This window comes from Cervus elaphus, chromosome 1, assembly GCF_910594005.1.
Source record: "Cervus elaphus chromosome 1, mCerEla1.1, whole genome shotgun sequence".
Classification (NCBI taxonomy): Eukaryota; Metazoa; Chordata; class Mammalia; order Artiodactyla; family Cervidae; genus Cervus; species Cervus elaphus.
The window spans coordinates 53859471-53881405 of record NC_057815.1 but is presented as its reverse complement, the minus strand read 5'-3'; positions in this window follow the sequence as shown (position 1 = coordinate 53881405).

Sequence of the window (21935 nt, the reverse complement as noted above, 5' to 3'; positions counted from 1 at the left end):
TTTGATCCCTTATCAGGGAACTAAGATTTCACATGCCACACACACACACACACACATACACACGAAGAAAGAAATCTGCTGTGGGCTCCTCAGGTTTTTGTCTCTAGACAGAGCCCCAGACTTGCCCCAGCACCTTGACAGAAGGACCCCCTTTGTGGAGAGGATGGAGAAACTGTCTGTGGCTGAACTCTGAATAAGAGACCCCCTCCTCTATAAGCTTCTGAGGCTCAGCTGTGTGCCTGGCCCTCCGTGAGGGCCTGTTTCCCCCAGCTCCCTTACTGAGGAACTCAAGACTCGGGGGGCTTCATTCAGCGAATGCACGGAACCGGAGGAGGGCTGCAGAGCCCCGCCCGCACCCTCCTGGGCAGGGGCTATTCCCCAGAGCATGGCTGTCTCCACTCCTCACTCCCTTCCTGCGCCTGGGGACTCAGACTGGTTAAGCCAGAGGTGAAGCACACCACCAGTGAACTCCTTTCTGTGGAGGCAGCTGCGGCTGAGGGAGAAGAAGACGGCTGGCAGGTCCCAGGGCTGGTCAGCGGCAGAATGTCCCGTCTCCCGGCCTGGGCCTCTCTCCTCCCGCCACCCCCACCCCATCTCTAAACCATACAGCTGCTCCAGCTCCGTCATGGGTAAAGCTTTGGGTAAAACCACTCAAACTCAGAAGCCCCAGGGTGATCTGGACCCTGTGGCTCCCTCAGCCTCACCCTAGCCCCATTTCCCTACACACGGACTCCGCTTTCTGGCCACCCGGAGCCACTTCACTTCCCCCAGAGGGTCTCCCTCCTTCTCACCTCCGGGCCTGACACCCAGGCGGCTCCCTCTGCCAAAAAGTCATTCCCTTCCCCTTCTCTGGGTGCAACCAACCCTTCTCATCCTCAGAGACCAGTCCAGACATTGCCCTTCACCCCGCTTTCCACAGCCACTCCATCACAGCCCCTGCCAAGCTCATGTCTGCTTTCTCCTGGTATATCCCGGGCCTGGGACAGTTTAGCGATGAAGGTGTGAACGAGGTCCTGGGTTCTGGACCCAAACTCACGTGCTTGAGCTGTCTCCCTTCCCCTTTCCCCGGCGCTGTGGTCTCATCCTCCCTTCCATCCCAAGGTGTCCGTCCCCAGCAGGAAGGGAGTGGGCCCTGTTGCTGCCCCTCAGCCTGTGACCAGATGGGGCCTGCGAGGTCTCTGATAGCCGCCAATGCTCAGCAGAGGCCCGTCCTCGCTTCTCCCTGGCGAGTTTGTACCCACGGGCACTCTGTATTCTGCCCAGGAGGTGGCGCCAAAGTGCTGCCAGTAACAGCCTGATAGGTTTCTGGGTCCCTGGGCTCGCCTTCACCCGGCCAGAGCCCACCTCGGGGTCTGTGGCCGTGGCCAGCGTGCTGCTCCCTAATGACCATGGGGCAGCAGGCTCCTGACCATGAAGGCCAGGAAGGCTCAGTGAGGCTGGGCTCTGAGTCGCCCTTTGCACCGAAGCCTCACGCCGGGGCCTGGCACCGACTGTGGGGAATGGAGGGGACAGAGACCGTGTGAAGACTGACCAGGTCCCGTGCCCGTCCTGCGCCAGATTTCCCATCACAGTGCCTTTGGGGTCCTAGGCTTGGAGGCTAGAGCTGACCGGGAACGCCTCATTACGAAGAGCCATTGTGCCTGGAATGGGTTCCACGTTCACTGCAAACTTTGACCCTCAGGGTCATAACTCTTGGGGCGGCTGGGTGGGACCAGGAGGGCAGGACTCCTTGAGCCAGTTGTCCCCAGTAACAAGCATCTCACCCACTACAATTATTATTATTTTCTGCCTTTACTTGGTGTGAACATGGTTGGGAAGCAGTGAGCCAGAGACACAGTGCCCAATATGCTAGCCACTAGCCACAAGCCACTACTTACGATTCAGTGAATTAAAATTAAGTAAAATTTAAAATCCAGTTCCTTAGTCTCACTAGCCACTTTTCAGGTCCTCAGTGGCCACACGTGGCTGGTGTCTACCCCACCAGACAGCACAGAAATGAGCATTTCTCTCATTGTAGAAAGTTCTGCATGCATGCTCAGTCATTTCAGTTGTGTCTGACTCTTTGGGATGCCATGGACTGTAGCCCAGCTGGCTCCTCTGTCCATGGGATTCTCCAGGCAAGAATCCTGGAGTAGGTTGCCATGCCCTCCTCCAGAGGATCTTCCCAACCCAAGGGTAGAATTTGGATCTCCTGCATTGTAGGCCGATTCTTTACCACTGAGCCACCAAGGAAGCCCAGTAGAAAGTTCTACTGGACAGCATTAACCTAGTGCTTGCTTTAGACTCTCTTCTAGATAGGATGTTCTTTACAATTTCAGAAAGTTCTCGACTTCTTAGTACAATGCCTTCCACTGCTATGTTTGCTGCAAGGCAACTGAGAAATGGAGTCAGACCGACCTGGAGTTAAATCCTGACTCTGGCACTTGCTTGTCTTGTGGCCTTGGAGAAGTCACGTGTCCTTCCTTATTCTCTGTTTCCTCATCTATGAGATGGGGATAGTGTTACACAATTCCCACGGTTATTGGAGGATTGAATGAGGTAGGGCTGGTGACTCACTGGGCACAGTGCCTGACACCTAGTTTTATGGCTTGACCACCCCCAACCCCAACTTCATCTACTTGTATCCACTCACCCACAAGCCCTCATCACTGGTCTGTACTGTGTTGAGACCTGCGTCGGGCTCCACGGCTTATTCACAGTGAGTGCAAGGCTCGATTCTAGAAGGAGATTGCAATCTAGGTGGGAGGCCGAGATAAGTGCCGTGAAGCAACTTGAAAACAATTCTTGGGCAATTCACGGGGCGGTGTGTCATCCAGTGATACAGGGCCTGACGGGAAAGGCACTTCAGGATGGGAGATTTATCTGAGAAGGACTCGTAGCGGAAGGGTGGGAGTCCAGCCGGTCTGAAAGGAGGTGCAGGGTGTGGGCTGGCAGAGCTGATGGCAGAGAAGAGGCAGGAGAGAGGGGTTGTGGCAGAGGAACAGGCTCAGAGTAAAGACAGGCTCAGAGGTGGGCTGAGGAGGGGGCCAAGCTAACCCACAGCGAAGTGGTCCTGCCAGGGCTGTCCTGGAGAAACCAGAGGGTTTGCTAAGAAAAATCGCTCAGCTCTTGGAAGCTGAGTCGCTTGAGTTTGATGAAGCTGATGCTTCCCTGGACAGGTAGGGCCTTGAGTTCAGACATGGGCAGCACTTGGGGAAGATTGTAGTGAAAGCGCCAGTAAGAAGGTCTGTGAGAAAGATCCTGAAGGCAGGGTGACCGACAGTGAGGTGTGAAAGGAGAGGCCTTCCTGGGGCAGCAGGAGGCACCATTTACCAGGAGCTGGTCACACGCTGTGAGCTCAGACTGCTGGGTCCCAACCTGGCCGGCAGCCCTGTGCAAGAAGCTCATGTCCGACCAGGAGTAGTGGGCAGGGGGTGGGTACTGAGAAGAAATGAAGGAAATGCATTTACAGCATATCAGAATTTGAGCCCCAGCTCCTCATTCGGGTGAGAAAGAGAATAGGATGGGGACTGAAAGAAGCAGTAAGGAGAGAGGAAAGTGTCTACAGAGAGGCCTGGATGTCTGAGGAGCAGGGCTGGGTGCAAAAGCATCAGGCAGAAACATACACACATACACACAAAAGCACATACCTATTACACACACGCACATATCGGTATATGCACACGCAAGTACACATGTTTAACCCCCCAATATACATCTGCATGCTAACTATACACAAAGATCCATAAGGAAATACCCTATGTACATCTGTGCAAATGCACGTCCATGCACATGTGCAGGCACACATCAACACCCGTGTGTATATACATATGTTCTCCTCTATCCCGGCCTATCCTTCCAGAGCTGGAGCTGGGGCTGGGGTGGGGTTTTCAGTCACCAAGCCAGGAAGCATGTGTCCTCCTGGGCACTGAGTGTGTTTCTGATGGAGGCTTCTCCGGGCTTTGCTTGTAAACACTATTTATTTTGGAAAGCCACTTTTCTGTTTGCAAATAAAAAGTTGGGACATGTGGTATTGGATTTCCCTGATCTGACACTGACCTAGAAAAATGTGCTGGCAGGAACAGAAAATGTGATGCCCCGCTGTGCTGGCAGGCACAAGGGAGTTTCACTCCTCTTGGCTTTGATCGCAAAGGTTAAGATGCAAGTGAGGGGGGCAGGGCTGTCTCCCTGCCTGAGTGGCTCTCTCACTGCAGAGCTGGGGGCTTCCTGCAGGCCTGGGTGCTCATGGCCTTGAACAGGGGCTCTGGAGGGGCAGCCCGTCCTAGAGGCCAGTGACGCAGAGCACAAGCAGCTCCAGCATGTACAAACTACGGATGGGGCCAGGCTATGAGGGTCCCCAGAGGTGTCATCAAAGACATGGGCAATGCACCCTCAGCTCTGGGTGCGGTGTGAAGTGGAGAAGGATGGGCTCCTAGGAGGCAGAGTGACCACAGCCAGCCGCAGGGGAAGGTCATGGTCTGCTGCAGACCTGTGGGGACCTGGGTACTGGTTGCATAAAGTAGAAGCAGCACCTGAGAGGAAGGTCTGAGGCAGGAGCCCTGCATTATGGTGGGAACCTGAGCCCCAAGGGTATCATTGTCAGATCGGCATCAGAAGAGACCCAAGAAGCATCAGAGGAGACCCAAGAAGCATCAGAGGAGACCCAAGAAGCAAGATGCAACCCTTGCCTCAACCAAGCCACAGAATCCCTCAGCTGAGCTAGCGACTTCATTCTGGGCCTGTTAAGACCAGGGTTCATGTTCCACCCACCTTCCTCAGGGCCACTCAGAAGGATGAAGTGGCATCAGAAATGTTAAGGGCCGAGCCAGGGCCAGCAACAAAATAAGCGCTCAATAAATTTGAGGTCAAATCCCAGCTTCACTACTCACTAATTGTGTAGCCGGGGTCAGTCTCCTCATCTGTGCTTTAACCTCCTCTTCTGCAGATGCAGAAATAATAATATGCACCTTACGGAACTATTGGGGGTGAAATGAGTTAATGTATGTACATCATTTTTGAACAGTGCCTGACCCTGAAGAAGCACAGTTACTGTTTACTAGGATATTAAATCTTATTCTTAATAATTCATTCATGTATTCATTCACTTATTCATTCAACAAGTGTCAGATACTGTTCCGGCCCTGGGAATAGAGCAGTGAGAGACAATAAACCCTGTTGTGGGAAGAATGCAGGTACCCCAAGGACATCCATAGCCTAATACCCAGAACCAGCTGGCAATTAAAGCTGGCAATCAGCTGACCAAGAGATAACTTGGCCACCCGGTGGCCCAAGATAGTCACGAGGGTCCCTGCAAGTAGAGGAGGGAAAACAGGTGAGACAGAGTCAGAGAGGACATATGATGAAGCAGAGGTCAGAGTGGAGTGATATGGGGCTTTGAAGATGGAAGACAGTCAAGGGCCAAGGAATGCCGGCCGCCTCTACAAGCTGGAACAGTCAAGGAAGCAGATTCTCCCCAGAGTCTCTAGAAGAGAGTAAAGCTCTGCACTTGATTTTAGTCCAGTGAGACTTCTGACCTCTAAACCTGTAAGATAATAAACCTGTGTCATTGTTGTTTAAAGTCTTTATTGAGTTTCTTTCAATATCGCTTCTGTTTTATGTATTGGTCTTTTGGGCCCGAGGTATGTGGGATCTTAGCTTCCCGACCAGGAATCAAACCTGCAACCCTTGGAAGGCGAAGTCTTAACCCTGGACTGTCAGGGAAGTCCCAAATCTATGTTGTTTTAAGTTGCTACATTTGTGGGAATTTTTTGTAGCAGTAATAAGGTTACTAACACAAACGCTCCATCATGGGCTTACATTCTTACAGGGAGATAGACAATAAGGAAATAAATGAATACCTGCTGTGTAGGATGGACATTTCCTCTCCCTCTGGTGGGGTGGTGAGCCAGGCTGCTGAGCACAGAGGGAGCAGAGGGAGCAGGGGGCGGGGCAGGCTGATCAGCTGATGGTCCCCCTAGCCAGGGGTGCCGCCCACTTCTCCAAATGCACCCTGCTGGGGGGCCTGAAAGACGGGGCTGCTCTGTCCCAGGGCTTCTAGGCTCTGGCCTGCCACACAGCCGAGGCTGGGCTCCTGGGCTGGGGAGGGGTCTTGTATGCAATGTCGGGTCCAGGAGTGGGTGGAACCTGCTACCAGAAGCCTGGAGCAATTATCGTGTTCTTTAGATGCCTGCTGGTGGGGAGGTGAGTCCATGTGATTTGTCAAAGTGAGTCAGGAGTGAAAACCAAGGCCAGGCGGCCGCCTTGGTAAGAATCTCTGGGTTTCTGTAATTGCAAGCTCTTGATTGAGCACAATAAGAAGCACTAAGAATCCTCCCATTAGGAGACTGTAAAACACCACTTGGACTTGGCTTTCATCTTGCCCAGCTGCTTACTGAAGCCTTCCTCTTTCATCTTGAAGGCCTGTAATTGGCAGCCTGAGCCCAAAGAGCTACCTTAGGAAATGGCTTGTGGCCTGGGGTGGATTCTGGCCCCCGCCCCAACCGGGCCCTCCTACTCAAGCCCCTCAAGTCTCTGCTGCATTCTTGAGCCTAGGCTGAGCAGGGCCGGGAGGTCTTGAGTCCAGCCCACCACCAGGTGGGGTATGGCTCATAGATCTTGAATGGACGGTGCCTTGCAGCCTGTGTTCGGGAATTCGGATTGTGCACTGCTCAAGGGCACTACATCTAAGGGGCACCGTCCACATGGTAGACACATACTAATTTATGTGGGAGAACGCCGATGGTACAGAAACTCTGGGTCTCCAGATGGGTAGCAGGGGAGAGCCACCTTTGACCTGAATTCACAGTGGCACGCTGGTCTGCGCACAGACTCCCTGCACACACATGTGTATCCTGCCCCATCTGCCCTGCAGCTGCCCTGTGCAGTCTTACCCCCTGGGGCCCTTTTGCGCCTGATTCCCAGGCCCTTGAGCCTTTGAACCTGATGTTGTCGCCGCACCTGATGCGGGTGGGGAAGGTAGGGTGGAAGAGTGGCCCTCTGAGTGTGTGAGATGTTGGCCATGAGTGTGACTCCATGGCTTGTGTGTGCATGGAGCCGAGGTGCTACTCACCCCGATACTGCGTTTTTAATCCTCAAGAAGGGACATCTTTTCCTAATTTGCACAAAGGTGCTATATGGATCCACCAGGTCCTTCCCTGGACACAGTCTTTACTGCCACCTCATGTGTGGTGAGGAGTCACTCTCCGTGTCCCTGGGTAAAGTGTCAGCTCTCCAGCAGCTCCAGCTCTGCTCCCATCTGGATGCTGACTTCCTCATCTTACTCTCTTAACCCTGGGGCTGGACCCAGACCTGTGGCCTTGCCTGGTGTCCACTGTGTCCGAGCCCACTGCTTGAGCCTGCAGCCCACCTGCCCTTCAGAGTGCTCAGCCAGGGTAGACGCAATGTCCATTGTTCACCACAGCCAGCAGAGAATTAAGTTGGGAAAACACTTCTGAAACCAGACCTAGGGGAGTATAACAGGAGAGTGATTTGCAACATGACAGCCTTTGACACAGTGGTCCTACTCCAGGAAATCTGTGCTTAAGAAAATCAAGGATGTGTGCACAGATTTTGCCAGAAGGATGTTATCTGAAGCATTGTTTGTTCTAGCAATAGTTGAAAATAAACCAAATGTCCATCAAGAGAAGCAGTAATTGATCACAGGCCACCCTCTGCTTTCATACATGGTGAGTGTTCCCAGAAATTTATCCGTATGTCAAATGTTTGAAAGTTGGACACCTGCTTGTTTTTAAAAACTGACAATAGCTTTTAAAGTTATGAGAGATGTTTATACTCCCTACTAACTCCTGAATTAAAGGCATTATCAAATCACTAAACATGTCTAACCTTTTAGACACAATCTTTAATAATATGTGTCTTATTTGGGTTTTCCCGAAAATAACACCTGAGACAAAAAGTTGCATGCAGGTGGTTTATTCAGGAAGTGACCCTAGGAAATGCTGCTTTGGGTGGCATGGTAGGGAAATGAAAAAGGGAAGAGAGAGAGCTAAGAAAGGGAGACTTCTCCAGAAAGTAACCACTGTGGGCAGCTGGAAATTGCCTCCCCTGGGGTCTCAGGGAAACTAGGCAGAATGCTCCTGTCTCAAGGGGCAGAGGAGCTGGGGTATTTACCCACCATCTCCCATCAATCATTGGCTGCAACTGCTCCCGAGGGCGCGGCTTCCCGGCAATGCCCAGAGAAAGCAAAGTGTTAGGGGCTGGGGTGGGAAGCTAAGTGGAGTGCACGGAAATGGGAAATGCTAAGGGGATAGGCGGGTACTGGTGGAAATTGTTATAGTACATTTCTGGATTCTCTATGGTGTTTTTCTTTTAAATCTGTTCTTTTCTTAAACAATTCAACCTACAAGTGGCAAAGAAATCCAGAGGATATTTATTTGAGAACAAAGATTTCCCACTTGATTTCCCCATCTTTGTCACAGTTTAATAATCATTAGCACCAATACTTCTACATATCTATTTCCCACTGGTTTTTATAAAATAGCAGTACCAAATGCAGTCTCCAGTTAAGTGCACAAAGAAGAATAACAATTGCTGTTAAGAATAACACATATTCTGTGTCAAATGCTGTAAGAATAACACATACTGTGGGCCAGGTTTACGATATCTTTACAACAATGCTATGTGGTAGATATTATGACTGTTATTGTTATTTTACAGATAACAGTCCAATTGTTTGTGACCCCATGGACTATACAGTCCATGGAATTCTCCAGGCTAGAATACTGGAGTAGGTAGCCTTTACCTTCTCCAAGGGATCACACCCAGGCCTCCTGTAATGCAGGCAGATTCTTTACCAGCTGAACCACCAGGGAAGCCCAAGAATACTGGAGTGGGTAGCTTATCCCTTCTCAGAGGATCTTCGGACCCAGGAATTGAACTGGGGTCTCCTGCATTGCAGGCGGATTCTTTATCAGCTGAACTACCAGGGAAGCCCAGATATTATGACTGTTATTGTTATTTTACATATTAAGAAATGGAAGCCCAGGAAGATTAAGTAATTTGCTCAAGGACACATAGCCATTATGGGACAAAGCCTGAATCTTGCTACAGAGTGCATGCTTTGTTATGTGACTGCTAGAAAACGCCCCCTCTCCGCCAAAGCTGACTGATAAAGGCTTGAGAATGGTACAAGATAGAGAGTGGGGGCAGGGGCGGTCAGTATTAATGTATATACAGTAAAATTTTCAGACTTGGATAAATCAGCACCACAGTGGCACAGAATGGTTTATGACTGTAACAGGTACAAATTTAAAACTGTTCACTCAGTTGGATTAGAAACATCGTTTCATCTTTTCCATGGCTAGAAGAGAATTTTAAGATACTATTCACCCAGACAGTAAGGCGTCTGCCTGCAATGCTGGAGACTGGGTTCGATCCCCTGGAGAAGGAAATAGCAACCCATTCCAGTACTCTTGCCTGGAAAGTCCCAAGAATAGAGGAGCCTGGTAAGCTACAGTCCATGGGGTTGCAAAGAGTCGGATACGACTGAGCGACTTCATTTCACATTCACCCAATGAGAGAAATCAGTCTCAGTCAGCTAGGGGCTGCCTTGACCCTTTCCCAAGGGATAGGGAGGTGTTTAGTGTCAGACATTAGTCTGCGTGGCCGCTTTGCTGTTCGTTTGTCAGGCCTTTGCGCACACCATCCCCTCCATCCAGCCCTGGGATCCTCTCTGGGGAGCTGGCTCTGTAGCTGTACTTCCATGCCCCTCAGAGTCAGGAGCATCATTCCTCCGACATGCTTGAAGACCTCGTGTCCCTCTGCTTTCTGAGATCAATGCCTGCATCTTTGTGAGACCACCATCGTGTCCCCCACCACCACCACCTCCACATGCAGGGACTCTGCCTGAGGGAGGGAGGGGAGGAGGGGAGGAGGGGAGGGAGCTGGAGCCCCTCCTCAGGAAACCAAGAGCAGCTCAGCTCTTGTCCAGGCCACTTTATTTCTCCTTTCCTCCCATCGAGGAAATTTCTCTTTCTTTCTCTCTTCCTTCCTTCCTCCATCCCTTCCTTCCTCTTTGCTTTTTTTTTTTTTTAATTTTGAGAGTGGGAACGACAGCTCTGCTAGCAACTGTATACTTCCAACTCCAGTGTATTATACAAGAGAAAGATTCCTTTCTCTTCCCACTGTTCTGGTATCTACTGAAGCATCACAAACCACTTCCAAAACAGCCGTATCAAGCATATATTTTCTTTTGGTCTAGGATTGCCAGATAATGTACTATAGACATTTTACCTCTAAATACTGTACCTATTTATCTTTAAAGTTAAAAATATTAACATTTATCTTTGTGTACTATATGAGTAAAAATTTGATTCCAGTTAAATTTGAATTTTAGATCAGCAATATATATATTTTTTCATGTCTTAGCATATTTGAGCGATACTTGGACTAAAAAAGATTACTCATCATTAATCTGAAATTCAAATTTAATGGAGCGTCTTGATTTTTGGAATTTTTTTTTTTAAATTTGGGAACCCTATTTTGGTTCCAGTTTTGTGGGTCAGGAATTTGGGTGGGGTTTGGGGCAGCTGAAAGATGCCCTGCTACGGGTGGTGCTTCATGTGCATGTCTGGCGCCTGGGTGCCCCTGGCCTCACTCTCTCCCTTCAGGAGAGGTCTCATCCTCCAGGGCTTTTCCGTGCAGTTAAGGACTCTCACAGGAGGGCAGCCTCAGATGGCCAGACTTCCTACATGGAGACTCTGAGACCTGACTCCGAAGAAGGAAATGAACACTGCCAGTCTCCTGAACCTTGGGCCTGTCAACTAGTACAACATCACTTCCGCCTTATTCAATAGGTCAAGCAGTTACAACACCTACCTGGCTTCCACAGTGGGGGACATAGACCTCACCTCTTAGGGGAACAGTGATGAAGAATTTGCAGCCATCTTTAATCTATTGCACCCATTGAGAAGGAACAGATTTTCTGCCACCCACCCGAAGATTGAATATCGTGTTTCTCTCTTTCAGCATCCCGTTCTTATTGAGAGATACTTGGACTAAAAAAACTACTCATTGTTGATCTGAGTACTGGTACAACTGCAAGGCAATGACAACGGCTCATTTCAGCTTCTGTCTGGTTGGGAGAAGGGCATTAGGAAAAAAGGATACTCAGAAAGGTAGGGAAATTGTGGTTAGTGTTTCAATATGTGATTCCTAGGGTTGAATGATATATAATAATTCAGAAAGATATTATTAAATTGTTAAGTGTATAAAGCAGGTGACAAAAGTGTGTTTACAGTATAAAGTTTTTCTTAAATGTTATTATACTATATAAATGTTGGATAGCTATATGCGAAAATATTAGCAGTGATTCATCTGTAAAAGGTGTGTTTCTGGCACATTTTGATCTTTCTGCTTATAAATGTTTTTGATATTTTAAAAAATGAACACGTGTCACTTTTATTTTAGAAAAAAAAGAGTTTATCATAAAATAAAACAAAAAGGAATCCACTGTCCTCCTAATTATTAACATTTTAGTTATTCGTACAAATCCTATTGAGCATCTAGCATGTACTGGCTACTGTACTAGGCCCTGGGGGTTCTGCCATAAACCAGACAAAGTTTTCTCCAGAGTCTTTGGAAAGAGCGTGGCCCTGAAAATGCTTTTGTTTTGGACTTCGAGCCTCCCAGATGGCTAGTGGTTAAAGAACCACCCTACCAATGCTGGAGATGCAAGAGACACACACCCCTGGATTGGGGTGATCCGCTGAGGAGGGCACAGCAACCCACTCCAGTATTCTTGCTTGGAGAATCCCATGGACAGAGGAGCCTGGCAGGCTACGGTCCACAGTGTTGCACAGAGTCAGACATAACTGAAGCATCTTAGCACAGCCTCCAGAACTTGAGAAAATTTTCTATTTTTTTTTTTCTTTTTGTTTGTTTATTTTTTTTGCTACCTCATTGCAATAATCTGTTCTGGCAGCCCTGGGGAACTAAATACAAGCCCTTTATTCCTGGGTATCTTATTAACCAGTGATGGAGATTTCCATTTTGGAAGTAAGTAATCTAATGGTTCCCACTTTACAAAGCGGGAAACTGAGATTCTGTAAAGATCAGTAGTTTGTCTCAGACCCCACAGAGCATGGCTTCCACAGCAGATCCAGGATTCAAACTCTGGTTTCTCCATCACCAGTGTTTAGGCTGTCTCCATGATGCACAGCCTCCAGAACTTGAGAAAATTTTCTATTTTTTTTTTCTTTTTGTTTGTTTATTTTTTTCCGGCAGTTTTAAGACTCATGTAACTGTTTCTAAGATCCTTGCTCCTTGTTCTGTCACCCTGCAATGACAAAGAAACCAACCCTGGGGCCTCTCCACAGCAGAAGCAAAGAGGGGGAAAGTGTCCTTGCATCAGGACCTGCCCTGTTCCTTCACCTCTAACTGGCTCTGAGTCCACGCTGGGATGAATGGGACTCAGACAGCTGTTTTCAGGTGTGCTCACTGCCATTCATGCCTGCACGTGCTGGTCAGCCCCTCTGCATCGTTTTGTTGCGGCCAGGGTGTACCCCTCGCTCAGGATAACTCAGCCTCTCCTCTGACCTTGCAAGGAGGGACTGCCATTGCTTTCCTTCCTTTAAATATTTTCTTTCCAGATTTTAAAATGAATACATGCTTTTTGGAAAGAAAAATACAGAAAGATAATGGAAGGACAAAGAAGAAAATAGAAATGACTTATAGGCACCAGCAGATTCCTATTTATAAATGTGCAAAAGGAAAAAAAATAACTATATTCAGATATGCCTCTGGTTATGCTACGTATGTAGATACATCCATTCACAGAACAAATTTAGCTGTGTTTAAAAATGAACATTTTTATATAGATTCTTTTTGGTGGGGGAAGCGGGAGAAATCTGGCCATAAGAACAATTTTGTAATCTATCCTAAGCATTTCCCCAGATTGTTAAAAATGCCTTGGAAATACCATTTTTAATGGCTGCATGATATTCTATCAAGTGGATCATCACTTACTAAGTATTTATTATCTGTTACTAAACATTCAGAGTTTTTTTAAAATTTTTCTGGAGAAGGAAATGGCAACCCACTCCAGTACTCTTGCCAAGAAAATCCCATGGATGGAGGAGCATGGTCGGCTACAGTTAGTGGGGTCGCAAAGAGTCAGACATGACTGAGGGACTTCACTTTCACTTTCATTAACTTAAAACACTGTTATGAGCATACTTGGTATGAGACTTTGTGTGCCTTTCCAATTATGCCCTTGTCATGAAATTATTGGGTTCAAGATTATGAACATAACATTTTTACAGTGTTATTGAGGTACACTTTACAAAACATAAAACTCACCCATTGTAAGTTGTTCATTTAATGATTTTTAACAAATTTATACATCCATGCCAATCACCTCCACAGTCCAGATTTAGAACATACTGGTCATCACAAAACATTTCCTCAATTTCTTTTATGACCAAACTCACTCCCACTCCAGCCCCAAACTAGATTTACCCTTTATGGACATTTCATAAAACAGAATCATACATTATGTACTCTTTTTCTACATGGCCATATTTACTTATCATATCATTATTTTGATCCAGTGATGTTGCAGCATGAATTACGACTTTGTTCCTTTTTGTTGCTGAGTAGTATCTCACTGTATGGATTTGCCACATTTTGTTCAACCATTCATCTCTTAGTGGAAATTTGGATTATTTCCAGTTTTCTCCTATTAAGAAGAATATTGCTATGGATATTTACCCACAAATCTCTATATGGACATGTTTTTACCCATTTCTCTTGGGTAGATAGATACCTAAGAGTGGGTCATATGGTAAGCTTATACTAAACATTTTAAGAAATCACCAAAGAATGTCCCAAAACTTTCCATTTTACCTTCTCACTAGCAATGTTTAATATCAAGCTTACAGTTGTTTCACATCCTCACCAACATTTATTATTTTGAGTATTGTCATTCTGATAGGTAAACATTAATATCTCTCTGTGGTTTGAATTTACATTTTCTTAATGACTAATGATGAACATCTTTTCATGTGCTTCTTAGCCATTTGTGTATCTTCTTTGGGGAAATGTCTATTAGAAACTTTTGCTCATTTTTTAATTGAGTTGTCTTGTTGCTTTTTAAACATTCTGGAAACAAATCCTTTATTAAACATGTGATTTACAAATCTTTTCTTCTAATCCTTGGCTTGTCTTTCATGTTTTTTAAATGATTTTTGTTGATGAGCAAAAGCTTTTAATTTTGATAAAGTCCAATGTATTTACTTTTTGGATTACCCTATTTTGTGACTTGTCTAAGAAAGTTTTGCCTTACATAAATTCACAAAAAGTTTTCTCTGATATTTTCCTCTAGAATATTTTTGAACATAATTTTAAAATGATTTTTGTTTTTTCATTTTGAACAAAATCCATGGTAATTTTTAAAAATTAGAAACTATGGATGACCAAAAGAATGAAAATACAGATCACTCATAATCAGACTATCAGAGATGAGCCACCGTGAATGTATTGTTGTGTATGTGTGTATTAGTTATCTATTGCTGTGTAACAAATTATCCCAAAAAACATAACTTAAAACAAACATCTATTTTCTCAAAGTCTCTGTGGATCAGGCATCTGGGAGCACTTTACTGGGCACCTTTTCTCGGGACTACTCACAAGGCTGCAATCGAGGTGTCATTGTGGCAGCAGTCATTTCAAGTCCCCACAGAGAGAGAATGCGTTTCCAAGCTCACCCATGTGGCTATCAGCAGTCCTCTAGCCCTTGCTGGCTACTGGCTGGGGACATCAACTCCTTGCCACATGGGTCTCTCCGTAGGGCAACTAGCAACACGGGAGCTAGCACATAGGGCAACTAGCAACACGTCCCTGAGAGGACGAGAAGGAGGAGGGTGCTCATAAAGAAGTCATCGTCCTTTTGTAACCTGGTCTTGGACATGACCTTCCATCATTCTGCTCCTGTTCTATTCATAGAGGTGAGTCACAGGTCCAGTCCACTCACAAGGGGAGCAGATTACACAAGTGTATGGGTCCTAGGAGGTGGGGATCGTTGGGGACCATTTTAGAAATCTGCCACCATGACTTTGTTTTCTAGTTTTCTTATGAATTAGGTGGTGAATGTTTGCCTGTGACACATAGACATGCAGGGGCCCCTTTCTAGATTCTAGATTCTACTGGGTCAGAATCTCCATGGGAGATGCCTCTCTCTGTAAGTTTATTTTTTAAAAACATCACAGGTCACTCTAACAGGATCCAGGGTTGAGAGTCACTGGCAAGCATAAATGTGTTTCCTGACATGGATTAGCACTGTGCATATTGTTTAGAAGTGTGTTCTGTTCTCCCCCTCAGATAGGCTTGAAGATAAGCGTGCCTCAGTTCCCCGTGTGGGGCTGCCACGTTTGCCCCTCTGCTTCCTCGGAGCCGCATCTGGCAGTCACGACCTTCACTTCTAGGAGCTTCAGGGAAGTCGAGTGGGTGGCAGGGACTGCCTGCCTCCGTGTTTGGCTCCAGAGCAGCTCTGACATCAATTCATCAGTCCAGAGGACACTTTTAGATGCAAGTCTGCTGGTGTGAGGACTTTATGAGAACAAGAATCCCTGGCTGTGAAATTGCTGGCATTTCATGATGTGAAAGAAGATTTACAAGCTCCATGCTGTGCTAAGCTATAAAACCCAGCCCAGCAGTTATGCAACCAAGCCTGTGAGGCAGGCAAAATGCAAGGAAGTGGCAGGTGGAAATAAGGGAAGCCACCACCTCACTGCGCCTGGGACCCCCTGGCCCCAAACACACATCCACAGGGGAGTCAGATCAAGGTTCCTTCAGCTATATCCGCCTTCTGGGGAGGCTCGCCCAGTAGTCATTAGGGAACGAATGGCCGAGTAGTATTACGTGAGATCCCCATGGACTCAGAATGGAAGGGGTTTCAAAGGTCCCTAGCTGATACCCCCTGAATACCTTCCTTGCTAAGAGGCCATTTTGCTTCTGCTTGATATTCACCCTGTGACCCAATTCAGGGGAGACACTTGGAATGTACTCTCCTATAACCCTATTTAATTTTTTTTGTATAATTAAAAAAATTTTTGTCTTCCCCACTAAAATGTAAGCTTCCTGACAGTAGTAACCTTGCCTGTCTGACCTTCAAAATGTAGCTGGACCACAATGCATGTATGTTGACAGAATAAATGAAAGAATGGATATTTGGATGCTTCTGGGGATGGGGACCTCACTACCTCACAGGTCAGCTGTCCCCTGTCAGGACAGCTCTTGAGTACTGGCTGTCCCTCACCTGGCTGCCATCTACCTCCATGTGGCCTTCCCTCATTGTCCTCACCTGTAGGGCTCCCTTTAAACAAGCCCACTTCTCTTCTGCATTGGAGCCATCCAGAGATTTGAAAATAGTGGCCAGCTGCATGCTTTTCAAAATGAATGTCCCCATTTCTTTCAGCTGCCTCTCCCTTATCAGTGTCATCTTAGCCATCCTCCTCCAAAGGGCTCTCTAATGGGGCACTGTCCCTCAGCAAGTTAGGTTAACTCTTTTGAGATCCTTAGCAAGCCTTGGCAGTTTGCAGATTTGAGACTCTTCTGCCCCAGCAAACATTTAGGTCGCTTCTTCATGCTCAGAGTTTTTAGGTATAAAAATAGTTAGTGGATTTAACTGAGGATCGATGCTGTAAGCCAGTTGACTCGGTTCCCTTGCTCAAAGTTTCTTGAGAACAGCAGTCACAAGTAGGGGGCCCCAGATTTGAGGGGAGCAAATGGCTCTACTGACTCTGCCCTCCCAACTCCCTAACTCTTAGGACCAGGCTGAGGGGTATGGAGCTGAGGGCAGAGTATATTATGTGCCGCCACTCAGCAGAGGAGGAGGGGACCCCTGCTTCCTCGTCATCAAGGGCAGTGCTCACCAGGGGGAGCGGTGAAGAAGTGGGGGGCTTGGACCCCTAGGGGATGCTACCAGGGTCTGAGATGGATGTTGTGTTTGAAAACGAAGATAAAATATTTTTATTATTCTCATAATTTAAGCTGTGGGTCAAAGGTCAATATTTTTGCCTGCTGGGGAGGTAAAACAAAGTGCTCCAGTGTTATTGGGGAGTGAGTTTATAAAGGTTGGGAAACTGGCTGGGATTCTGCAAGTGCTCAGATCCTCTAAGTTTGGGGCAGTCTCCCCACGCTGATGCCCAGCTGGTGTGTCGATCCTGACCGCCCCTCCTCCTGCTGGCCGTGGTGGTCCTTCCAGTCATATGTGTAGGACCCCAAGGGCACAACAGGAATGAGCCCCACTCTGCCTCCTTGGTGGGGTGCTCTGGGAACCCCTGAGGGAACCATGTGACTGGGTTTAACAGCCCAGGCGGGGCAGGGCTGGTGGCTGCTGTGGGCACCCGGCCCATGTGAACCACTGCTCCGGCCGGGACCTCCAGTGGTCCACAGCCCCTCAGCATGGGGCTGAAGCCTGAACATGTGAATGTTTGGGTGAAGTACACAGGATTTCTGGGCACTATTTTGCCGGTGACCAAAAGAGGAAAGGGAGGAGCAAGGATCCCTTAGATCCACTGCTTGGTGATAATTTTACTCATCCATCCATCCATCCATCACTCACTCAGTTAACAGGTGTTCCAGACCCACCATAGCCAGGCCTCTTCCTTCTTTAGCCTTCTCTCTTCCAGCAGCCCCACCCTCCTTCTCTATTCATGGAAATTTCTAAAGAAAGCATTCAACGATAAAACTAAATGCCCAGATAAAGCAAGTTGTATATAAATGCTATTTAATTTTTTAAAAATTTAAGTAATAAAGTACCAAAAACTTTAATTTTGGGGAAAAGTCCACATTCCCATCAATCAAACTCCAGTCTGTTAAAATATCTGCGGGTCATTTCTCACCACGTCTCTGCACTACAGCGTCATCCTGAAGATCATCCTGGCTCCATCTAGTTTAAAGGGGAAGGTTGAGGGGAAAGGGGTTTGGGCAGCAGCTTTGTTAAAGAAAGGAACAGAGTGGGTTGCATCCTCCATGGAACTCCTGTTGGACAGCTGGGCCTCGGGTAGCTGTCGGTGTCACTTAGAAAGCAAAGGTGACCTACAATCTCACACTGTCGCCAAGCAAACAGACAGCAAACGGACACTTAGGAAGCTGGTAGTTTGGGGGCTTGTGAAGACCTGCATCTGCCAATGCAAGGAAGGGAGAAGCCCTGTTCCACGCCCCCGGCCACGTGAGACGCCTGCTCTGGTAGGTGAACCACTAGATTTGGGGGGGTGGATGAGGGCCTTTTGCAGCACCAGTCAGCCCCTTGACATCTGGAACTTAGCACTGACCATACACCTGTGGCTCACTTGGTCCACACCTGGCAGTGTCCACCCAGAGGCGAAGTCAGTAGTTTACTGGGAAGATGTTTATTATTCCTATTGTTCAGTGGCTAAATTGTGTCTGACTCTTTTGTGACCCCATGGACTGTAGCCCACCAGGCTCCTCTGGCCATGGGATTTCCCAGGCAAGAATACTGGAGCTGGCTGCTATTTCCTTCTCCAGGGGATGTTCCAGACCCAGGGATTGAACCCATGTCTCCTACACTGGCAGGCAGATTCTTTACCACTGAGCCACCAGGGAAGCCCCCCTTATTCCTAGGTACCACTGTTAATTGGCGCCCACTATTGGGCTTCCCTGCTGGCTCAGCTGGTGAAGAATCCACCTGCAATGCGGGAGACCTGGGTTCGACCCCTGGGTTGGGAAGATCCCCTGGAGAAGGGAATGGCTAACCACTCCAGTGTTCTGGCCTGGAGAAGTCCGTGGACTGTATAGTCCATGGAGTCGCAAAGAGTCGGACATGACTGAGTGACTTTCAAAGAAAAAAAATAATCGGTGCATCAGATATTTAGTGAACATGCCCAGGGACCAAGGTCCACCAGTTTATCCCTCTCACTAGTTTGTGAATCCTGATTTAGGCACACACCTCCTGGCGCCTCAGTCTCCCCACTTCTACATGATGGTTACAAGGTGATTAACCCTGGAAAGCTCATGGCAGTGGCTGTTGTGTAAACAATAAGTTCAGAGTGTTCTGAGGGCCCGTGCGCTTTTCCAGGAGTCTTGTGTCACTGGACCTGTGAAATCTGAGGCCCGAAAGGCCACGAAGATGGGAGCACGCTGTGCCCGCAGCCCTGGCGCCTGGGATGAGCGCTGCCAGTGCACACCATGTACCCTGGCTTCGCAGCCTCCTGTCTCACTCGGAGCTGCTCAAGGTCAGCGGTTTCAGTCCCGGAACATTCACAGCTTTCCTTGTGGCGTTGAGGGCCACAGTGCCTCCCTCTTCTGGTCTATTTCAGGCAGAGTCGAGTTCAAGAGGGAAGGGATCCCACAGACACCTCGGCAGGTGTCTGAGAATATGGACTTGGCTCCCGCAGCACCGAGTTCCAGGGACAGCTCTGCCATGAACGACCCTGCGCTCCTGGGACTGACTTCCTTCTCGTAAGACTGGACCCCCATCTCTAAATGGGGGATTCAGAGTACCTGCCCCACAGGGCGGTTGGTCAGCTGAACTATATGTAAAGAGCAGAGCATAGAGCTTGGCACAGACTACGTGCTCATCAATGGGAGCATCCTCCTTCCCCCAGCAGGTCCTTCCTGGTGGGCTGCTTGGGCTAGTCGACAGTCCTGGGCTCCCCAGTGGTGACACGTCTCATGCATGCCTTGCCTGTTTGTTGGCTAGGCTTTCAGAACTTTCTACGTCTTTTGGTACCAGAGGCAACAGGGTCGTCTCAGGACTCACCCTCCACCCAATCCCATTGAGACACAGACCCAATCTCGCATAAAGTGTCATGGGTAAGATACTGATCACTGCCCAGAAGTGACTGCACTGGGGTTCCAGCTTTTCCCAGCCTCTCTATCAATGTTCATGTACATCAGTGCTGGGAGTCCCAGGCTCTGTTCTCTATAATTATAGGGACCCTCAACTCTTACTCTAGTGAAACACAGAGCAATCTAGATGTGGGATCCTTCCATTATTTGCCCAGAAGGACCATTTTGGAAAACAAAGTTACATATTTCCAAGGTCATAGGCTCTTCCTGCCTACTCCTGCCCCCTTGCCCCCCATCATGCATATGTAGACATACACACTCTCCTGCTTCTCTGCCCATGAAATCCTTAACTCCAGTTGCCTGACCACTGGGCTCATATCTTGTTGTTCTTATTTGCCTGGTTTTGGTTTCATTTATCCTGAAGGTTTTGAGTAAATTGTCTTTGAGGCTTTTGAAAATAAACAACATTAAAAAAAAATCAGTGTAGAAGCTCTTCAAAACATTAACTTGTGTCTCCTAGTAACTTGTTTCTGTGCTAACCTCAGAATCAAACTTTTCTGGGGATCTCTGTTTAGTGAAGAATTTCTGGAGATCACGATAGATTAAAATACACTGGTTTCCACTTGCAGTTATCTCTTTGTGCCGATCAGTGTGTTAGTCATTCAGTCATGTCTGATTCCGAGCAACCCCATGAACTATATATAGCCTCCCAGGCTCCTCTGTCCCTGGACTTCTCCAGGCAAGAATACTGGAGTGGGTAGCCATTGCCTTATCCGGGGGATCTTTCTGACCTAGGGATCAAACTTGGGTCTCCTGCTTGGCAGGCAGATTCTTTACGGCCTGAGACCCAGCAAAGTGCAAAGCAGAGAAATCTGTCAGATGCAGACGACAGCCCACAGCTGAGCAGCCTGATTCCTGATTTCACTTTTTTGTGTTTATCAAGTAACCTTCTTGTTCAATCTATGTCACTGATCAACGTATTATAATAAGTAAATCTGATATTTACTTATGAAACTGAATGCCATATAAAATACACTAAATGCATTTATACAGGTTCTTTTAAAATACACTTCTCTAGTTGTGTATTGTCAGTGTTTGGTTAACCCCTGTAAGAAATGCCCCTCAAATTTCAATGTCTTAATTTACATCAAAATATAACATGAGTCAGCAGGGAGACTGTTCTATAGTCCTTCAGGGGCCCTGACTTTTTCTACCTTGCAGTTCCCCCTTCCCCTGGGTCCTCGGAGTCCTCTTCACTTACGGGAAAAGCCAAGAGTCTCTCAGGGAGGTGGTTGTGGTCAGGTCTGTAAGTGGAGCCCATTCCTTCCGCTTGCACCCCGTTGACCAGAACTCAGCTGCATGGTCATCACACCTGAACACAGGGCAAGAGAGGGCGTGTCCAGGAGGGAGAGAAGATGAATATCGACGAGGAGTAGTAGGTCTGCTATAAATTTATAACCTCACTTCAGCCAAGTGTGCCCTGCTATGCTACGTCGCTTCAGTCATGTCTGACTCTTTGTGACCCCATGGACTGTAGCCCACCGGGCTCCTTGGGAGCCTTGTCCATGGGATTCTCCAGACAAGAATACCAGCAAGAACACATGCCCTTCTCCAAAGGTGAGCTTCCTCAAAGAGCTTGCGGTAGGCAAAAGGATGGCTACAAAAATTTCCATGTTCTAATGCCCAGAATCTCAGAAGATATTACCTTCATGCAAAAGAGACTTTGCAGATGTGATTAAGAATCTTGAGATAAGAAGATTTTACTGGATAATCTAAGGGAGAGGAGCAATGTAATCACAAGTGTTAGAAATGGAAAAGCGAGGCAAGAGAGACAGAAATTTGAAGATGATACAATGGTGGCTTTGAACACGGGAGAAGGGGCTATGAGGTGAGCAATGCAGGCAGCCTCAGGAAGCTTCAGAGGCAAAGGAATGGAGTCTCCCCTAGACCTTCCAGAAGAAGTGCATCCTTGAGAACGTCTCGATTTTAGCCCAGTGAAACCCATTTTGAACTTCCAGTGTTCAGGACTATAAGATAGTAAATTTATGTTGTTTTAAGCCACTAAGCTTGTGGCAATTTTCTAGAGAGCCACAGGAAATGAGTGCATAGCTCATTTTACTTTGCATCCCTACTGTGTGCCTCGTACACAGTAAGTACAGATAGCAGGGGCACTTTTCACATGGAGT